The 17,071-nt window shown below is 39.5% G+C and overlaps 1 protein-coding gene across 1 annotated transcript in view; it reads left to right on the top strand.

Moving 5' to 3' along the window:
- The window catches only part of BLOC1S6 (biogenesis of lysosomal organelles complex 1 subunit 6), a 134,315-nt gene that overhangs the window by 97,655 nt on the left and 19,589 nt on the right, over nt 1-17,071 (top strand). The gene's annotated exons all lie outside the window — the stretch shown is intronic.

Here is a 17,071-nt window from a genome sequence, read left to right as displayed (position 1 = left end):
AAAAATCAGAGTATAGGAAAAAAAGTAGAGGTTTATTTAAAAAAAAGTCTTTAAAACATTTTAATGTGTGGTCAAGCTATGATCAAAATAAATTTATTAAAAATAAGTTTTAATATCAAAATTAAGCTGGTGCAAAGTTAAAATTTGGTCTTCTCTCTGCTAAAATAACAAAGTTTTCTTGGATTTTTAGTCTGCTTTTGATAAGGTTGTATAAGTTTCCTTACCTTTTAAGTACCAAGTTTCATTATGATCCATGATCCTATTTAGGTAAGTGCTTTAAAAAAAATTTTTTTTTGAAATGTTTGACAAACTTCCCAAAATCAAATTCTTAAAAAAAATTCTTTTTGACCTGAAATATTCCAAGAGTTGTAAAACTAATTAGGCTTATTTACTATATAAATTACATAGAAAATATTGTCAAATAAATAATACTAAACCTTCTTTAAATTATATTTGTAAAAAGGGCACGTGGGTGGCTCAGTTGGTTAAGCATCCAACTTCAGCCCAGGTCATGATCTCACAGTTGGGTGAGTTAGATCCCTGCATCCGGCTCTGTGGTGACAGCTCAGAGCCTGGAGGCTGCTTCGATTCTGTGTCTCCCTCTCTCTCTGCCCCTCCCCTGCTCGTACTCTATGTCTCTCTCTCTCAAAAATAAACAAACATTTAAAAAAATTTTTTAAATTATATTTGTCAGATTGTGGCACATGTAGATGAAATCCATTCTACTGCAAAAACGGCCCCTTAAGGGGCACCTGGGTGGCTCAGTCGGTTGAGCGTCCGACTTTGTCTCAGGTCATGATCTCACAGTTTGTGGGTTGGAGCCCTGCATCAGGCTCTGTGCTGACCGCTTGCTCAGAGCCTGGAGCCTGCTTCAGATTCTGTGTCTCCTTCTCTCTCTGCCCCTCCCCCGCTCACACTTTGTCTCATTCTGTTTCTCAAAAACAAATAAATGTAAAAAAAAAAAATTTTTTTTAAATGGCCCCTTAATGCCACACTTTTGCCATCTTAATGTCCTTGTGACATGGCAACAGTCTGCATCTGAAAAAAAAATAGTATTCATATAGATACATAATGGTTATAAATTCAACAAACAGGACTATGAGAAGCCCAAAACAGCTGCTTGCTTCTTCCTGGTTCCTTGAAAAACCCCATTTTTTGGCTTTTGCATTCCTTCATCCACCATAATATATTTAAGATGACTCAGATATAAATAGACATTAGTGTAGAGACGTCTATAAAACTTCAACACCTGTTGCGGCACCTGGGTGGCTCAGTCAGCTAAATGTCTGACTTTGGCTCAGGGCATGATCTTGTGGTTTGTGAGTTTGAGCCCCGTGTCAGGCTCTGTGCTGACAGCTCAGAGCCTGGGGTCTGCTTCGGATTTTGTGTCTCTGCCCCTCCCCTGCTCTTGCTAGCATTCTCTTTCTCTCTCTCTCTCTCTCTCTCATTCTCTCTCTCTCAAAAATGAGTTAAATTAAAAACAAAAACAAAACTTTAACACCTGCAACTGGATTTTATTAAGCTGTCACTTAGTAGGAATTATCAATACATACTGGTTGGAATATACGTATTTTCTGGCTGGGTTAAAACCTTTCCTTGCTACAAGGCTGATGCCCTAATAGTAATACAACAAAACAAAACAAAACTGGTAAAAAAAAAAATGTTTCCCACTCGGGGTATACTTTCCACTATATCTAGGAATCAGGGCACCTACTTCACTGGACAAATCATAGGAATCTTAACAAAACCTTAGAAAATTCTAGAAATTCTATCAGTACGCAACCTTCTACTGGTCACTGTTGTTTTAGGCTAGTATGACCAGCTACCGTAAGTCTCTAATGTTTTTATGCTCAAGACTGTCACCAACAGGATAAGAAGCCTTCCTGGATCCTAATTCAAAGAAACCTGTCTGTCACAGTCTAGAGCCAGGTAATTTGGTGTTCTAAAATATCATCAGAGGAAAACAGCCCTCATTGACTAAAAGGACTTTACCAAGTGCTCCTGACCACCCACGCCGCTGCAAAATGAAGAGATGCTAGAGACCCCTAAATCAAACTGGCCAGGAAGAGAAGCTGACATCCAGGTGTAGACTGCTTCCACCCAAGACACGGGATCAAGACATCACACTCTAAACAGAAAACCCTTTCTCCTTCTTCTCCCGTCCTTTTCTGGCACTGGTCCAAACAGACCCTCAGCTGGATCTCCCAGGTCATTGCGAAGGGGAGTGGGGTGGTAACCTCTTTTCTCTCAGGCTAGGAAAAAAATCTAACTGTGCTTCTAATTTTTCACGGGCAAAATAACTGACCCGACACGAATTCACTCCTTTGGTGAGTCACAGGATAGAAACTATAGCAGGTGGAATTGTCACATATAGTAAACTTGATTTGCAGCAAATAAGATCACGGGGATCCTTGTATGTAGAGGTGGGCACAAGGTTGAGCATGTGCCTTAAGGAAACATGCCTATACATACATTGTCTGTTATGTTGATGAGGCTTATGCTCCTCCATCAGCAGAGATTTTGACATTAAAATGAGGTAAAGTTAACTGTCATCACTCCATGGGTTACTCCATGGTCCATCTGCACAGGTGAGTTGAGCTTGAACCGGTCTGGGTGGTCTGAGCCAGCTGGACGTCTTGTCAGGGCAGTTGTTATCCATGTGGAGAACAAAGGCAAAAGAAATGTAGACAAAATTAAATTTCCTTCTAACCCACAGCGCATTGACTTGAAACAAGGTGAGCGTGACATTGCTCCAGGAACTCCGGATCTTAATGCCTTCCTGGAGGGAAAAACCAACCTCAGCTTGACAATAGCCAGGCCTCCAGGATCCTTTAACATATGAAAATCCTTTTGGAAACTTCCCTTGTTTTTACCTCCCCCAACTCCACAGTATATAACCAATTGATCTTCACAACCCCAGTGCAGCTCTTTCTGCCCAGGTGTCCTGTCGCTGTGCTATATGATAAAAACATCTTTTTGCACCGAAAACATCTCAAGAATTCTTTCGAGGCTGTTGGCTCCTGAGCCCTGTCTCAAACCACATCAGTTATTGTTTAAAGGGTAGTTTCAGTTTCTATCATGAAATGCTTTGCGCCTCAGGTCTCTTGCCTGTATTAAGAGATAAGGTGGAAAGAAGAACTTAAGGAAGAATGTGGGACAAAGGTTGGTGGGTATAAGCAGGTGGGCAGTAAAGGTCAGGTCTTGGGGTTTAGCTGGTGACGATCTCATTGGTCACTCCTCTAAATTCACATTGTTAAGTTAAAAAGGACACTTCTTTCTGTCCCCATCTCCCTGGTTAGGGAAAAATGCAAATGCAGCTTTGATCCAAAACTTCTTCTTAATTCTTAAAATCATCACATAATCTGCTGTTAAAACAATAGCAGCCCAATAAAAATCCTTAGGCTCTTGGGGCACCTGGGTGACTCAGTTGGTGAAGCATTCGACTCTTGATTTCAGCTCAGGTTATGATCCCAGGGTCATGAGATTAAGCCCCACATTGGATTCCACACTGACAGCATGAAGCTGGCTTGGGATTCTCTCTCCCTCTTTCTCTTCACCCCCCTCCCTTAAAAATAAAGAAACATTAAATATATATTTATAGTTATATATTTATAGTTATAAATATATATGGAACTATAAATATATATTTAACTATATATATAACTATATATATAACTATATATATAACTATATATATATATATATATAGTTAAAACAATCCTGAGACTATCTGGTTAAAATTGTCCTTAATAATAGAATAGCTCTTGATTGTCTTTTAGCTGATCAAGGAGTTGTCTGTGTGATGTCCAACACCACCTGCTATGTCTGGATTTACCATCCTGGGGAAGTTAAAACTGCTTGGCTTAAAAAAATGAATTCCTTCCACGGGGTCTTTCTTTGGCTTATTTGATTTTAATTGGTTTAGGTACTGGGGACCATGGCTCTAAAAGTGCACTCCAAATATTGGGAATTATCCTGTTTGCAGTGTGGTAGGGTTCCCCTCCCGCCCCCCCCACCCACACAATGTGGTGAGAAAAAAAAACCTCAAGATAAGGGAAGATAATCTGGCTACATGCATACATCCCTCACAACCCTGTAACATGAAACCACCCAATCAGACTGTATGTCTCTACGTTACCCTTATAAGGGAGACAAAGAAGTAGAAAATGCATAAAAGGCTAACCCAACCTGGCATTTGGAGCTCAGTTTTTTTGGGTATAAACCCAACTGAGCCCGTGCTGGCATGAATAAAGTTGCTTCTTAGAAAGAGAAATTTCGGTGTCATGGCTTTGTGTGAGAATCCTGCTACAGTAGTAATCCTAATAATTTCCCTGGCACATCGTATTCTCTTATAAGCCTTAAATATATGTTTATAGCTGCTAACCACCAAGTAAATGATCTCCTTAAGACTGGAACATCTAAGGAATGAGGAATATAACCAACTTGAAGCATGTGAACTAGAAACGGTGACCTATACCACAGAAGCTAAGTAAAAAAGTTAAGAGCTATAGATACCACGGAAAGGAGCAACAAAAACTGTGACCTGCAGAGCAGTAACTGAGAGTACTGCCGAAGTCTGAAAATTTGATCACATCTCTCAGTTAAACTGAGAGTCTGATCGAAAGGGGAAAATTGTTGATTAAAAAAAAAAAAAAAAAAAAGAAGTAAATCACAGGTCCCAAATGGTGTCACTTAGAGTTTCCAAACAGAGGCTTAATACCCAGGTTAGTGCAGTTTCAACCTCCTCAAGAAATGTGGCCTTAACTGGTCAGTCAGGAAATGTTTCTTTCCATCAGTGCCCTGAGTCTGTCAGTTGAGTCCTCTCCATCCACCAGAGAAAGAGGAGGTGATGTGCATGATAAGACCCCTTGCTTTTCCTCCTAGCAAACAGCTTCTTTTGGGACAATCCTTTTCTTTTGCTACTTTCTTGTCCCCACCCTCTGTCTATAAAAACCTTCTATTTTGTGCAACTCCTTGGACTGCCTCTCTACCTTCTAGATGGGGTGTTGTCTGATTCATGAGTTATTTAATAAAGCCAATTAGATCTTCAAATTTACTTGGTTGAATTTTGTTATTTAACAGGTCTGAGGGCAACTGGAACTGGCAAAATCCTCAAGTAGTGACATTAAGGAATTAGTTCTACCAGGTTTATGATGAAATGTAGACAGATTCTATTTATCTCTTTATGTAAATCACAGTTCACTTATCCCCCTGAAAACACATAATAGAGACTTTTCTAAATCTAAAACCTTAAAAAGAAAAATGACATTTTGAAATCTTTAGTTGTGTTAAAAGTTAAACTGAGGCATATTAAAGTTTATTTGAGCAAAGATAAGTTTGAATTAGGCAGCATCCAGTCTAGCAGACAGAAAGGAGCACCAAGGAGCTGTGTACAATGAAAAAGCCTTTTATAAAGGAGCAGTAACAAGGAATTTATACTGGCAAGAAAGATTGGTTATTGCAAAGTTACTTTCCTTTAGGAGTTAACAGAGGTCTCCCAAGCACATTACCTAGCTAGTGCAGATTAGGTGATTTTTTTTTTAAATGTTTTTATTTATTTTTGAGGTGGGGGAGGGGCAGAGAGAGAGAGGTCAGAATTCGAAGCAGGCTCTGCACTGACAGTAGAGAGCCCAATATGGGGCTCCAACTGACGAAACCTGAGATTGTGATCTGAACCAAAGTGGGACGCTCAACTGAGCCACCCAGGTGCCCCCAGGTGATTTTTGATTGACTGGTTTAAGATTCCATTTCTGGGAGGGGCGCCTGGGTGGCGCAGTCGGTTAAGCGTCCGACTTCAGCCAGGTCACGATCTCACGGTCCGTGAGTTCGAGCCCCGCGTCAGGCTCTGGGCTGATGGCTCAGAGCCTGGAGCCTGTTTCCGATTCTGTGTCTCCCTCTCTCTCTGCCCCTCCCCCGTTCATGCTCTGTCTCTCTCTGTCCCAAAAATAAATAAACGTTGAAAAAAAAAAAAAAACTTTAAAAAAAATAAAAAAAGATTCCATTTCTGGGAGAGCCAAAAATTTAAGTCTGTTTTGGTGACGTGGGGCTTGGTATATATAACTCTGTTTGGGGCCTGTTGCCTTGTTTGTAATAGCTATTAATAAAAATTCATGCTTTTAGCGGCACCTGGGTGGCTCAGTTGGTTACGGGTCTGACTCTTCATTTTGGCTCGGGTCATGATCTCAGGGTTCCTGAGTTCAAGCCCTGCAGCCTGCTTGGGATTCTCTCTCTCTCTCTCTCTCTCTCTCTCTCCCTCTCCCTCTTTTTCTCCCTCTCTGCCCCTCCCCCACTTGTGCTCATGCTCACATTCTGTCTCAAAATTAATGCTTTGAAATGTGCTCTTTCATCTTAGTACATTAAATGAACAATTTAGAAAAAATATTTATAGATGAAGCTAAGTGAATAATTAAAGATGTCACTTTCATAAAATAATTCAAAATATGTTGTTGGGAAATTTATAGGAAGGCCAAAGACTAGAGCAATAATTTAAAAATAACTCAATTCACTGGAATTTTTAAATTGAAAAAGGAATTAGAGATTGAACTCTCTTTATTACTGATCTCAACACATTACAAAGAAATTGAATTTGTATATGTCATCTCACCACCTTGTCTGGAGAATCTTTGGAAATTATTCATAAACACTTTGAAGAGAACATTTTAAGTAAGGAATAAGGACCATTATGGAAAGCCGATGCATGTACTACTTTTAGCAATTTTGAATGAAGCATGATAAATATATCCGAGCTAATTTACATAAATCTATCCTAAAAAGAAAGCTGAGTACTGGAAAAATTTATGCTGCCTATAGACCTTAAAATCCCACTTTTTACATCACATAGAAAGAGAGTATAGCAATAAGGGTTGGTGTCCACTTTGATATCTACACACTAAGATTAAAAAATGAATTTTGGGCATACCTGGGTGGCTCAGTCGGTTAAGTGGCCAACTCTTGATTTCAGCTCAGGTCTTGGTCTCATGGTTCGTGAATTTGAGCCTCTCACTGTTGGCACAGAGCTGCTTGGGATTCTCTCTCTCCCTCTCTCTCTGTACCTCCCTGCCTCTCTCTCTCTCTTTCCCAAAATAAATAAATAAACTTAAAAAAAATACCCCCCCCCAAAAAAAACCCAAATGAATTTTGGGAAACCCCAGAGTAGAAGAATCATTGTCTTTTGAACCATTATAAACATATGAAAAAAGAATTTTAAGATGTAAAATTCTTTGAATGAATAAAAATTTTGCCACTAGTTTTACTAATAGCCCCAAAGCACTAATAATGTTTCAATAATTACCAGCCAATATTATGAATATTCATTTACTCATGAATAATATCATGAGTCAGACATCAGAAAGCTAACAAAAAATAGAAGAAAATAAGACACCTCCCCCACCCCCACCAATAAAATCAGAACATTGAAAGAGGTATTGATGCTAAAGAAAGCCTTGGTGTTGGTGGTATTCTCTACAAGACTTGATGTTCTAACTCTGCAGGTCTGGAACTTCAGCTACCAGCTTAGCCAGTAGATATTTTACCCACCCCCTATCCCCCCAAAAAACTCCCTTATTATATGACATTGATTTGTACAAAAGAAGCAAGTTTTTAATAAAACATAAATTTGTCAAGCCCTCTGATATTTATCTAAATCATTTAGTCTCTTTTATCTCATTATGGATGTCTACTTAAGAAACCAAGTTGAGGTTGGTGAATATATGTAACCAAGGCACTAATAACAGAAATAATATTTCTTCTGGCATATAAATACCTAGTCAGGGGTTGCTATTATTTCCCATAGTGCTTTACAGCTTCCAGATCTTTTTTGTGTGTTTTGTCAAGCGTTTGATTCTCACTCACAAGAACTATATCAAGTAGAGGGTCTGGTATTATCATCTTCCTATCTCTTTTCCTGATGAAACAAAAAACAAAAAACAAAATAAAAAACCTAGAGGTACAGAGAGTTTAAGTGCCTTAATTCAAATCTCATAACTGATACAGTTGACGTCTGTTGCTTTGGTTGGGCCAATTTCCTTCCTCCTTTTGATAACAGGACCCTGATTCTCCTTTAAGGAACTACTCCTGTGCCTTTTAGAACTCTTAGCAGGACTGTCATTCAAGAGGCTCTGCCTCTCTCCAATACATGTGACCCACATTAGTCTATAAGGATCTTCTATATCCCCTGGATGTAGAGACTAGTATACAGGTAGACATTGTGATCTGAGTAATTTAAGGTTTTTGTTTTAAGAAATTGAAATAAGTGAATTCTAGGAGTGAGTTGGCTTCACTTGAGAGCTATAAGAAGTATGAAAACCTCAAGCTGTTTTCCAGAGAGAAAGCTGCTAGATGGGAGCCAATATGGAGGAAAGTCCAGTGGAGAAAGAGAGAGAGAGCAAGAGAGAGCGAGAGAAAGAGAGAGAGAGAGAGAGAGAGAGAGAGAGAGAAATATTCCTGATTTCATTTGAGGAAATGGATATAGCTGATGTAGTTTGAAGTGTTGGGGTTTGGAGCCAACAGCCAAGAAATCTTCAAACCTTTTCAGTACAAAAAGAGTGTTTTTATTATAGTCCATGGAAAGGACCCAAGAGCAGAAAGAGCTGCACTGGGGTTGTGAGGAATGACTGGTTATATAATTTGGAGTTGAGGGAGGCAAAGATGAAGGAAGCTTCCAAAAGGATTTTCTTATGTTAAAGAAGACTTACCAGATCCTCTAGCTATTGTCAAGCTAAGGTTGTTTTTCCCTCTAGCAAAGCCATTAACATTAAGACCCTTGGGAGTTCCTGGAGGAAAGTCATACTCTGCCTGTCTCAAGTACTGTATTTGTCAATGGGCTGTATGTTATATGGAAATTTAATTTTATCTACATTTCCTTTTGCCTTTATTCTCCACTTCACAGCTATCCCTGAACCTAGATCGACTCCTGGATTTTCAAGTTCAGTGAGTTAGTAAATCCCGTTTTGCTTAGACAAGTTTAGACTTCTTCACTTGCAATTAAAAAAAAAAAATTCTAGTACAGCTAATAAAAATCTTAGTTATGGTTGAAACACATGTTTTGACGTTAGATCTTTTGCTATTTCCACTGCTGCATACTTCAGAAAGGTTCCCCTACCTATAAATGTCAAACCTGATTAAGAGCCACTGTGGGAGACTTGAGAACCTGCCCTCTTTTCAAGGAGACAACCTGTCTTCTGTTCTAGGTTCTGTCCAAATTTTCATCTTTCAAATAATATCAAGAGAATGAGAAGACAAGCCACAGACTGGGAGGGAGAAAATATTTGCAAAAGACATATCTGATACAGGACTGTTCTTCAAGATACACAAAGAACTCTTAAAATTCAACAGGAAAACAAACGACCTGATTAAAAAATGGGCAGAAGATCCGAACAGACACTTCACCAAAGAAGATAAACAGATGGCAAATACGCATATGAAAAGATCCACATCCTATTTTATCAGGAAATACAAATTGAAACAACCATGAGATACCGCTACACACATGTTAGAAGGCCAAAATCCAGAACACTGGCATCACCAAATGCTTGTCAGGACATAGAGTAATAGAAACTCTCATTCATTGCCAGTGGGAATACAAAATGGTACAGTCACTTTGGAAGACAGTTTGGCAGTTTCTTAAAAAACTAAACATACTCACGGAGCCTCGGTGGCTCAGTTAGTTGAGCATCTGAGTTTTGATTTCAGCTGAGGTCAAGGTCTCATGGTTTATGATATAGAGCCCCGTTCCAGGCTCTGCACTGACAGCAGGGATGCTGCTTGGGATTGCCCTCCCTCTGCTCCCCACCTGCTCATGAGTGCAAGCATGCATGCATGCTCTTTCTGTCTCAAATAAGTCAACTTAAAAAAAACCAAAGACTGTGGGGTGCCTGGGTGGCTCAGTTGGTTAGGCTTCCGATTCTTGGTTTCAGCTCAGGTCATGATCTGGTGGTTCATGGGTTCAAGCCCCACATCGGACCCCGTGTTGATGGTGTGGAGCCTGCTGTGATTCTCTCTCTCTCCCTCTCTACCCCTCCCTACTCATGCTCTCTCTCTCAAAACAAATAGATAAACTTAAAAAAAAAAGTAAACATACTCTTATCATGCAATCTTGCTCTTTGGTATTTACCAAAAGGATTTGAAAACATATGTCTGCACAAAAATCTGTACATGGATAGAAGCTTTATTCATAATTGCCTAAACTTAGAAACAAACCAAGATGTCCTTCATCAATAAACTGTGGTACATCTGAAACTGTTTAAAAGCATAAAGTTGAACAAAAATCAAAATGGCTGCCCTAATACTTCAGCAAAGCTAGATTTTAAAGTACTCTGTTTCCTCTTTTCTGCAAACTTCTGCTCCTCCCATCTTAGTTTTTTGTTTCAGGAACCAGGTACCATGACCCCTAAAGACCTGACAAAGGAGGGTAGGAGTAGGTAAACAATGGTTCCTGTCAAAACCAGCTAGATCCTGTATTTTCCTCTAAAAACCTCAGCCCCTTTCTCTAGGAGGGCTTGCAGGTTTTGAAGGCCATAGCCTGCTGTAGCCTCCTTTGCCCGGCAAAGAAATAAAGCTATTGTTCCTCTTTATCCCAAACTCTGCCTTTGCATTATATTTTGGCTCCAAAGCACAGTGGTTGGTTTTTCACAACACAACTAGACGATGGAATATTCCTCTCTGCCAAAAAGAAATGAGTCACCAAGCCACAAAAAGGCATGGAAGAACCTTAAATGCATATTACTGAGTGAAAAAAGCCAATCTGAAAATGCTACACACTGTATGATTCCAAATATATGAACATTCTGAAAAAAGCAAACCATGGAGTGAAAAGATCAGTGATTGCCAGGGACTAGGGGGATGGATGAACAGGCAGTGCACAGAGGATTTTTAGGGCAGTTAAACTAACTCGGTATGATACTAATAGTGAAGGATACAGGTCACTGTAATTTGTGCGCTCCCATAGAACATGCAACATGAAGAGTAAGCCTTAATGAAAACTATTGGGGGGGGTGGGTAAGAGGGACATAAGAAATCTCTACACTCTTAATTTTTTTTTTAAACGAGATTCATTTTTTTTTAATGTCTATTTTTATTTTTGAGAGAGACAGCAAGCAGGGGAGGGGCAGAGAGAGAGAGAGGGAGACACAGAACCTGAAACAGGCTCCAGGCTCTGAGTGTCAGCACAGAGCCCCATGCAGGGCTCCAACTCAGGAAGGACAAAATCATGACCTAGGCCAAAGTCAGAAGCCTAACCAACTGAGCCACCCAGGTGCCCTGAGATTCATTTTTTAAAATGTTTATTTATTTTTGAGAGAGAGAGACAGACGGAGTGCAAGCATGGGAGGGATAAAGAGAGAGGGAGACACAGAATCTGAAGCAGGTTCCAGGCTCTGAGCTGTCAGCACAGAGCCCAATGTGGGGCTTGAATTCATGAACCATGAGATCATGACCTGAGTAAAGTCAGATGCTTAATTGACTGAGCCACCCAGATGCCCCCTCTCTACTCTTAATTTTGCTATGAACCTAAAATTGCTCTAAAAATAGTCTAGGGGTACCTGGCTGGCTCTGTTGGTGGAGTGTGCAACTCTTGATCTTAGGGTTGTGAATTTGAGCCCCACGGTGGGTGCAGAGATTACTTAAAAATAAAACCTTAAAAAATAATAAAAATAAAAAGTGGTCTATTTAAAACATTTCAAAAGCCACTGCTTTGACGTCTGCATATATTTTACAAACCTTTTGGTGGCAAGGTTAAGAAAATGTGAGGGGTGCCTGGCTGGCTTAGTCAGTAGAGCATGAGACTCTTGATTTCAGGGTTGTAAGTTTGAGCCCCATGTTGGGTGTAGAGATTACTTGAAAAAGTAAAATCTTAAAAAGAGAGAGAATGTGTTGGTGAAATAATCCATGTGAAAATATGTTTTGATTTTTTTTGAGAGAGAGCATGTGTGTGTGTGAGCAGGGGAGGGTCTGAGGAGAGGGAGAGAATCTTAAGCAGGTTCAAAGACTGTGAGATTATGACCTGAGCCGAAATCAAGAGTCGGATGCTTAACTGACTGAGCCAGTTAGGCACCCCAAAATATGTTTTTTTTCTACACAGTACAAGGAAGGAATTGTTAACCTTAAAAATAAAACTGTCAGTTATTTTACCAGCAAAAATGGGTTTATGTAGGAATGACAAAGAATTGCAATTCAAGGCATATAAGCTTTAGCAAGACCATAGGCAAATCCAATGAAGGAGAAGAATGTTATCTTATGAGAAGAAAAAGGAAGTTGGATGGGGTTTTTTGAATGAAAGTCCACTGAAGGAAAGCAAAAGTTCAGTGTGTGATGAGTTTCACACTGGCTGAATTGCGAGGGTGGTTGAGTTCTTATAGGAGATGCAATGTACATCTTTCTCTGTTGGGGGGTGTAAGATGATTCTGCCTGTTGAAGATTCTTCTGTTGGGGTCTATAATTGGTAATTTTTCCTGTAATTGAGACTGTTTCCCCTTCTAGCCTCCTGACTCTACTATAGTGAGGTTTTCCTTTATTAATTCTCACAGAATGATGGAAAGTGTAGGAGCATTGCATTGAATGGAATTATTTTAGCAGTTTGCAAATGTAAAAGAATATTTCTCATGTAAATGTATTAGAGAAAAGTGGTTAAAATTGCTTGAGTAATCCTTTTAGACTGGTTAACCATAGGTAAAATGGTAGACTGTTTTGTCTTAGTACCCCAACTTCTCTGATTTCCTATCTTCAGTTCTTTCTTCATTTTTTAATTTTTCTAAAAGATTTTGTTTATTTTTAAGTAATCTCTACACCCAGCATGGGGCTTGAACTCACAACTGTGAGATCGAGAGTTGCATGCTCTACCAACTGAGCCAGCCAGATACCCCCCTTCTTTCCTTTTTTAAAGTTTGTTTGATTACTTATTTAGAGGATAAGTGAGGAAGGGGCAGAGAGGGGGACAGAGGATCCAAAACAGGCTTTGTCCTGACCGCAGAGAGCCCAATGGAGGCCTTTAAACTCATGACTGTGAGATCGTGACCTGAGCTGAAGTCAGATGCTTAACGGACTGAGCCACCCAGCTGCTCCCCACCCCGTTTTTTTCTTTTTTATTATTTTGTGAGCACATACCCTATATAAATGTGTTCAAATTCGCAATACTTTAAAAAAAATTTTTTTTATGTTTATTTTTGTGAGAGAGAGCATGAGCAGGGGAAGAGCAGAGAGAGAAGGAGACACAGAATCTGAAACAGGCTCCAGGTTCTGAGCTATCAGCACAGAGCCCGACGCAGAGCTCGAAGTCACAAACCATGAGATCATGACCTGAGCCGAAGCCAGACGCTCAACTGACTGAGCCATCCAGGCACCCCAAAATTCACAACACTTTAATGCACTAGAAGCTTAAGGTCGTGGGCTGTAATGTCTTTCTCCTGTTTATCTTCCCCTTTTCCATCCCTTTTCTCTGCAGGCCCTGGTTCCTACATCTTTTTCACTCAAATCTTTTTGTCCCCTCCTCCTCATTCTTTCTTCTGTTTTTGGAAAAGAATGGAAAAAAATAAAGGGGAAGGATGAAGCAAATCCTGTGAGAGAAGTAGGTCAAACTGGGAGTAGATTTATCAAATCTTAGCACATTCTAAATGTAGGACATCCTGATCAATAAAAGGAAGGGAAAATCTTCATGTATTAACATTTTTTCCCCTTACTTTGTAAGGGTTAAATTGTAGGGCTAACGCTTAGCTTGAAAAATAACAACTTTGTTTTGACACTGAAGGTCAAAAGATAACAGCCTTGCTTTTACTCTTGTAAATCATACTTCATACTCTTGTGAATCAGGCTTTACCAATAAAGGAAACAAAAGCTCAAAAAAAGAGCATCAGAGACAAGGTCAAGGAGATCCACTGGTTGTAACTTAGCGGCAGAAAGTCTAAAATAATCACCTCATTCGATAACTGTTTCTGACTCATCTGGCAACTGTTTCTAACTCATCTGGGAACTGTTTCTCTGTTCTGTTCCCAGATAATGATAAAACGATGTGATCGGCTTTAAAAACTCTGTACTCCGGCTGTTCGGAGCCACACTCTTATCAAGAGTGTTGGTCCCCATCGGTCGGCCTTGCCTCTCATTGTAATAAACTTTGTTGCGACTGTTACTGGTGCCCCTAGCATTCTGTTTCAGGAGTCGTGTGGATGCAACAACTTAAAGGCCCTACATACCTACTCATTTTCAGTTAGCACAAATAAAGGATATAGGGAAATTTAAGGTAAACCACAAAATTGAGGTGAATAAATGGTTTTGGCATATTTATTACATTATACTTGCTCCTTCTCTTTTTGGTTTCAAGGACCAGTAGACTTATTTTCCTTTTGCTATGAGTAAATTCAGTGTTTAACTCTTTCTGGACATCGTTTCTTTGGACTAACTTCTTCAGAGCTATGAGACTATACTTTGTGTTATCTTTTGTCTTCTTGTTTTGGCCGAAAAGACTACAGAATACCTTTTAACTGTTGAATCTGTGTTGGTTTTGTCTCCCCAAAAGGCACCATTTTGAGGTCCTTGAGTCTGAAGTATTGTTTTGCTACTTGTGGTGTGTGTGTGTGTGTGTGTGTGTGTTTCCCCTGTAGGAAGGCTTTACTATTTTTTCTCTGCATATTACATTTGACCTGACCTCCAAGGTTTGGCTTAAGTTCATTTTCTCTATTAAGTTTTTAAAAATTTTCTCCAGTTACTTCCCAATTGTGCAATTGTGGTTGGCTGAATAATGGCCCCTGCCCCTAAACATGTCCACTTTCAATTCCCCAGAATCTGTGAATGTTACCTTACATGGCAAAAAGTACTTGGCAGATGTGGGTTAAATTAAGGACCTTGAGATGGAGAAATGATCCTGGGTTATGCAGGTGGGATTAATGTAAGCACAAGGGTTCTTGTAAGAGGGAGCCCAGAGGATCAGAGTAGGAGAGAAGGTGATGCTACAATGGTAATAGAGGGAGAAAAGGCAATGGGATACGGGGCCAGGAGTCAAGTAATGTGGGCTGTCTCTAGAAGCTGCAAAAGACAAGGAAACAGATTCCTTCTTCAGAGCCTCCAGAGTAACCAGTCCTGTCAACACCTTGATTTTGGCCCACTGAAACTGATTTTTGACTTCTGACCTCCAGAACTGTCAGATAATGAATTTGTGTTGTTTTAAGCTACCAAGTTTGTGGTGATTTGTTATAGCTCAACAGGAAACTAATATTACATCATTACACCTTTTACAATCCTCTAGGTCTGTTCCACATAATTTATCATTTTATACTGTCATGTTCTCTAATTCTACTACATATAAGTGGTAGAATATAAATTCTTGGTAGACAGGAACAAGAATTTTTACCTCTTTTTTAATGATTTCCATTATTATTTTATTTATGAATTTTTGCTGAAAGCAAAATAGAAGAGAGGACAAGATGATAAAAATAGGCAGGGTGTGACAGTCTAATTTCATCCTATTAAATTCAAATAACCAGTATTTTGAAATCCAAGTAATATGTTTAATACTGTGCATTTGCCATAAGAGGTAAAGAGGTTACCAACACATAGGACACAGATCTATTCTAAAAAGCTTTGATATCTAGTTGGGATAATACTAACAAATAACTAGGGTTACCAGGCAGCTTGTAAAAGGCCATCCTGCGTGATTCAGACTTTGGAGATTATAGGTATTTGGAATTTGGCTCTGGAGAATCAATACTTCATTCATTCATCAAATATTTATTGAGAACCCATTATGGTTCTCTGTGAATAAGTTTCTGTCTGGAGTTTAAAATCGAATAAAGGAAGTCAAGGGAAATAACTAATACAAGAATGGATTAAGTGCTAAACAGCAGGAGGATGCTTTGTAGTTGAGAAAGTTTATTACTACAATTTCTGAAAGTTGAAAGGGTAGGTGGGATTGTGAATCATTTTAAATTAAAGGTATTATTTTGGTCAAGCCTTGGAAGAGGAGTAGGACTTTGAAAATAATAGAATATTCTGAAGCATGAGTAAGAATACTGTAGACATTAAAGGGCATAGTTTTAGTAGTATGCTGGGATGCAACAAAGGATGTTTGAAGGGTAGTGCATTACTTTATTGCCGTGCTAACAAATTATAAATTTATTATTTATAATTTATAAATTTATTTTCTTATAGTTCTATAGGTCAGAAGTCTTAACACAGGTCTCATTAGGATAAAATTAAGATGTCAGCAGGGCTAAGTTTCATTCTAGAAGCTCTAAGGGTGAATCCACTTACTTGTTTTTTCTAGCTTCTAGAGGTCACCACACACCTGGCCAGTGGTTCTCTTCCTGTATTCTCAAAGCCTTTCTAACCATTCTTCATAGTCACATCTCCCTCTCTACTCTCTTCTGCCTCCCTTTTCCAGTTTTGAAGGCATTTGATTGATTGAATTTGGCCCACTTAATCCAGGATAATCTATTTTAGAGTCAAGTGACTAGCAACCTTAATTACTCTGTGGGTGAAGTTTAACATCTTCACAGGTTCTGGGGGTTAAGACCCTGGACATCTTTTTTTGGGGGGGGGATGCATTATTCTGCTTACCACAGATAGTAAGGAGCTAGCTAATCTTTAAAGGAAAGGAGGCCAAAAGGGTGTGAATGCACTGATATAGGGCAATGAAGAACAGGTTCATGTTTCTGAGGCTTGACATAAATCCTCATTGTTTTGAAGACAGCTTTGGCTGCCCTGTAATACACTGAACAGGCAATTTTGGAGTGCAACATTAGGAAGCCATTATTCCACTCAAGGTGAGAGCGTCTAAGGGAGGGAATAACTGATGTTGTTTTTATTTGGTTTGAAGCCGCATCTGCCCATTTCTTTAAACATTTTTTTTAATGGTTATTTATTTTTGAGAGAGAGAGAGAGAGCACAAGCAGGGGAGGGGTACAGAGACACCCAGACACTGAATCTGAAGCAGGCTCCAGGCTCTGAGCTGTCAGCACAGCTGACACAGGCTTGAACTCAGGACCGGTGAGATCGACCGGAACAGAAGTCCAACACTTAACGACTGAGCCACCCAGGCGCCCCTGCATCTGCCCATTTCTAAGTTTTTCATCAAAATCATGACAACCTC

The sequence above is a fragment of the Lynx rufus genome, unplaced genomic scaffold (genome assembly GCF_022079265.1).
Source record: "Lynx rufus isolate CCGP_SWC_20201006 ecotype Redwood Valley unplaced genomic scaffold, mLynRuf1.p SCAF_13, whole genome shotgun sequence".
Lineage (NCBI taxonomy): Eukaryota > Metazoa > Chordata > Mammalia > Carnivora > Felidae > Lynx > Lynx rufus.
Note: the sequence above shows the minus strand (reverse complement) of the source record. Positions and strands in the feature narration are given on the sequence as shown.